Genomic DNA, 5,638 nt, shown 5'->3' with positions numbered 1-5,638 from the left:
TTTTTTCAAGATGATGACCTGCAATTCAAACATCCTTCTCATGTACACGAGAGAAATTTTGTGTTATTTTAGAGTGCAAAGGTTTTGAATTTTTTTATTATTTTAATCCATATGCATTTTACTTTCTCACCTGTATTGTGTAGCTTTAATGATAATTTCAGGATAATCTTTCTAAATCCCTAGTATCTTTTCTACTTTTATCTCTCAAGATGAGTCAAAAGGAACATCTAACCATTGCTATTTACATTGATATGTAAATTTGGTCATACATATTTTATAGAGACATGTAAATGACTCAGCTGAAGCAGATTCACCTGTTTATCCCTTGGAAGGATGTGTGTACCCCGCTTAATAGCACAACATTTGAAGACCCTGCTTAGCATAAGCACCTTATTAAAATGCCATGAGTAGAATATCTATGTGAAAAAAAATGTTATACTATTAATAATCCTGATGGGGAAACAATGGAACACCGATATGGGCCTTTTCCCTGGAAAGCTGTCTAGGCATTTTCAGCTGTGTGAATAAATACAAAGGGCTGAATGGTTTCAGCAAGGTTAATGCCCACGGAAAGAGTTCACATTACAGGAATAAAGGAGACTTAAGGAGTTCTCTTTCATTAGAAAAGAAAAACCAGGGAGAAAACAGAACATAACAAAAAAATAGATTTTTCAGTTGGGAGCTACCTGAATATTTGTAGCTAATAGAAATAATAAAATTAAGAAAGCCCTCAGGCAAATATTTTCTTTTTCTTCACTACAAACATTTTGAGATTTATCTCCCTGGATTCTGCCCAGCAAAGAGTTAGAGAAACCAAAGGGTGAACTAATTTTTACATAAAATGTGATCATCTTCTGTGCTTTGACTGGCAATAAGTTTAATTGGACCTTCAATTAATCTTTTCAAACTTGGGGTATTTCAAAAAAGATCTGATGCCTAGACTAGCATGGGATATCTGAATAGTCTTACGCATTGATATAGGTCTAAAAGTGTAAAAGTCCTGTTTATTTTATCTATGAATACTGCAAATATTTACTAGAATTGAGCTTTGCTAATTCTAACTTCAAATATAAAATCAATGGGTAATATATTTTCCTTTCAATGTGTATATAAACAGATATTTTAAAAGAAATCTCCAGCTGAGTAATTTATTTCCTTTTTGTGGTAAATTTAGAATAGATCATTGAAACTTTGTTTTGTTAATTATAGATGCCTGGACATTTAATCTCCAGAGCTTAGTCCTTTTAAATGTCTTTGCTATGTTTCATGAGTGACTCTCTATGGGTTTCCAGTGTTGGAAAGAAACATGTGAAAGGTTTTTAAATTAGTAAAGATTTCTGGTTCCCTTTCAATGAAACAGTGAATGTTGTTAACACTTGAAGTTCTCCAATTCCGTAAGAGTGAGTGCCTTTCTTTGCATTTGACTGCTCTGTTTGCAACACTGTACAGATAGAAATTAACTTGTGGGAAACTGGTGGTGATATAAATTTTCTTTGTTCACAGACATGCAAATTATTTATGTCTTCTGGAGATGTACATGATTCTCCCTAAGAAATCATTGCAAGCATTGGATTTTATTTCTTTCTGGATATTGAGCAGTTTTGCATATATAAGATATTTTATTTTAGGATTTCTGGATATACATATATATATAGTCAGGGGGTTGCCTGGTGATGTGATGGTTACCCATTTGGCTGTGATCCTCATGATCAGCAGTTCAAAACTTACAGCAGCTCGACAGGAGAAAGACTAGATTATTTCCATAAACAATTAGTCTTGGAAACCCACCGGGAGTTGCTATGAGTTGGCATTGACTCAATGGCAGTGAGTATGTTTTATTTGATATTCAGGATCTCTTAAAAGAGTTTTAGTACCTTGAATAAAATAAATTATTTAGTGTAATTATTTTGTTTTTATATGCGAGTCAACATGTTACATCTTTTTCCTTTTGAAATTATTTAGCCCTTTTTGATAAGACACTTTTATCCTTGGATGTAATTTGTCTTCTAATGTTTATTTATTAAGGTCTGTGTGAGAGATTAGACTACACTTGTTAAAGCATTTAAAGAGCCATGAATATTTTCAGGTTGAAATAAAAAAAATGTATGGTAATAAAATATTTTTCTTTGAAAACAATTGACTTCAAAAATCAAATTGTTCTTTAAACGAGAGAAGAGCTGTGATTGTGTAGTGGTTATGAGTTCAAGGTTTGCAGTTGGAAGTTGCCAGCTGCTTTTGGGGAGAAAGACAGGGCCTTCTACGCCGTAAGTAGTTACAGTCTTGGAAATCACAGGGGCAATTCTCCCCTGTCCGATGGAGTCATTGTGATCATTGACTCAATGGCAGTGAGTTTAAACCAGCTATGTAATTCACTCTGGCAAATAACACAAATCTGATTTTGAAAAGTAAAAGAAGTTATTAATCAAATACTACATATAGCATGTTTATGTTCCGAAAAATTTAAACCAACTTTTTGCTACATTCATTAAATGTCGGTATGTTTTTGTTTTTGTTTCCATGCCATATAATTATTTATATTTGCTCTGATGACTCTTGGCTGTTGTGGCTGTTACAGGCAATGGAGCTGACTCATACTAGAGTGACTGTATGTACAACAGAGTAATACACAGTCCTGTTCATTACCATCCTTGTAATTCTTATGTTTGAGCCTATTGCTGCAGCCCTGGTGTCAATCCGATTTGTTGAGAGTCTTCCTTTTTTTCTGCTGACTCTCTACCAAGCACGGTGTCCTTTCCCAGGGTCTAGTCTCTTCTGAAAACGTCCAAAGTACGTCAGATGAAGTCTTTCCATCCTCTATTTTACATTGTTTTTTGTCTCTGATGTGTAGATGTCTTTAATTTTTTTTGTATAAGGAAGGGCTTTTTATAAAGAGTAATGGTATATTAAAAAACATCCCAGCCCAGCCTAGATCAAGTCCATAAATCCAATATTAGCCTATATGTCCGATATAGTTTATAAATTCATCTTCAGACTCATGAAGCCATGCAATGATACTGAATGCAGGAAGCTTACAGGCCTGTGGGTGGAAAGTCTTGTGGATCTAATGATGGTGGAAGCATATCAGCACTGGCAGGGATCTCCACGTGGCTCCTCCAATTCCACGACTCTGGCTCCATCACCATAGCTCCATGTGTCTTGTCAACAGGAATGTGTAGCCGAGTGTGGTCTGGCTTCCAGTGAGCTATTGATCTTCACAGCACCTCCAAATGAGGTCATCAAGCTGAGACCTGATTGACAAACTAAACTCCACCCCTTCACTCTCAATAGTTTTAAATTGACACCAGATTATGTTATGACCACACATGCACACGCATTTATTCATCTATGGCTTCGTACATACCTATATGCATGTCACCACACACATATTTAAAATAAATTTTGTGAATTGTGTGGGTTAGAGATTAGCTTTATATTCAACAGTTCATACCCACACATAGTATTGTTTGTCACTGTTATTACAAATTTGTGTGACATATAACATTTACCAAAATTGCCTTCTTTTCTTGAGTACTTCTTAGTGTCTTTATGCATTGGGGCAAGCTGTGCTGGATTTGCCCAGGCTTAGTATTGCCTTTGCCATCACCACAAACCACGCATCTACTCTCCACATGGCGTCGTGGGTCACAAAGAACCCTTAACCAACTGGGGAAGAAGGAAGTACAGCAAATGCAACCCAGAATGATCAAAGGACCAAGGAAGGCCAAGCCATGGAGGTCCAACCCCTGTCACGTAGTCAATTCAGACTCATGCTAAAGTTCTGACTCAGAATGGCACGCAGACTGGTTCCGTGCCACGCTCAGTGTTCGGCCGTGTTCTGCTTTCAGTATGTCTGACACTATGTCCCTGATGTACACAAGGTTTCGATTGACTAATCATTCAGAAAGTGTACAGCCTGTTCCTTCGTGGTAGTCTCTTTTAATCCGGGTGCCCCGCTGAAACCTGCTCACTTTGGCTGACCCTGTCCGTATTTGAAATACCGGTGACATAGTTCCCAGCAACACACAAGCACTATAGTGGGACACACTGGCAGACAGACAGGTGGTGGACGCAGTGGCTCCATACAGAATTTCCAAGGCTCTGCATCTGGACCAGAGCACACAGCCTTCGCCTTTACACAGAGTAGCTGCTGGACTTGAACCACCAGCCTTGTGGTTAGCAGTCACTAGTGCCTAACACCCAGCACCAGAAGGGCCCCGTGGGGTGGTTCATCTTAGAACGTCAGGTGACGCGTGAGTCTGGGTCCAACCGGAGTCACTGAGGTTGGTCAGCCCGCAGACCACCGGCCACTGCCTCGTCCGCCATCAATATCTTCAGACGTTGCCCATCCTGTGTCCCCGGCCAGGAGAAGTGCAGGGCCATGGACGCTCGCGCCTGGGGCCGGAGACCTTGGGGGCCTTGTCTTCTCCGGGAGGGCGGCTCCGCACACCCACCGAGAGGGCTATTTTTTGGGCGTCCCTGAGGATCCTGGGAGAGCGGGCCTCTCAAGCCGTTCCTGCCACCTGTCCCCGGGCTATGCAGAGACCTCTTTAATTTTAAAGTATTACATATGTTTCTTCCATCTTCTTTGCAGTTCATAAGACCCATGGCATGTATGGTTTATATAAAAATTATAGTTAGAACATTGAGAATAATTTCAGGAAGTTTAAATTCACAAGGCAGACTGGATGCAAAAATCTTCAATCTATGCGTTACAAATATGTTAATGTGTACTACTGCTTTACATTTCCAGTAGAGAGGAAGAAATGTATGATTCAAAAGAGAACAGTAATACAAGACCCTCAAGAAAGTAAAAAGTAATGGGCCCAGAACACTGGGAAGGGATCATATTTGGAGTCAAAAATGAACACATTTAATTGACTCAAAAGAAACATATATTATTTGGTAGTGATAATGTGATAGTTACAAAAATCATGTCTGGTTACTCTGAAGCTCATTTGCTGACTGTTGAATTATGCATTACAGTTTAAATACCAAAGCCTGCAATCTACAATGGGAATGCTAACTCTCTCTTGAATGTTAGCACACGTTTGCATGTTATTTGAGTTCTTTTTTATATTATCAATGCTTGTTGGTCATTAATAGCAGTGTGGTTGTGCTTAGAAGACAAGCCTAAGACAATCCAAGGGAGAGGCAGATCATCCTCAGGAAAGACATGGTTGAAAGCAAATTACACCTGCAGGGAAAATGAGGCCTGAGCAGTTTGCCTAAATTTACACAAAGAACATAGCTGCAGATTGTCTAATTTAAGTTAAACATTGGGATCTTCGTGACTCTGATTCCAGTCTGCATGATCTTCAGTCACAAGCCAACCATCAGACAACCTTTTCATGTCCATGTTCATTCATTTCACTGCCAATGAGTTGAGGCTGTCTCACAGCAACCCCTACGGGTTTCTGAGACTAACTGATTATGGCAGTAAGACGTCTTTCTCCACAGAGCTACTTACTGGTGGTTTCAAACTGCCAACCAGCGCTTAACCACTACTCACCAGGGCTTATAACCACTACACCACCAGGGCTCCTCATCACACAGCCAGGTAATGAAAGCATCAGAAATAGGACTATCTTTTTTTTTCACTTATAGTTATGCATGCATTCCAATCACCACAGTCTTTTGC

The sequence above is a fragment of the Echinops telfairi genome, unplaced genomic scaffold, assembly GCF_000313985.2.
Source record: "Echinops telfairi isolate 266 unplaced genomic scaffold, ASM31398v2 ScPeMD7_7468;HRSCAF=8506_0, whole genome shotgun sequence".
Classification (NCBI taxonomy): domain Eukaryota; kingdom Metazoa; phylum Chordata; class Mammalia; order Afrosoricida; family Tenrecidae; genus Echinops; species Echinops telfairi.
This window is presented reverse-complemented; position numbering follows the sequence as displayed.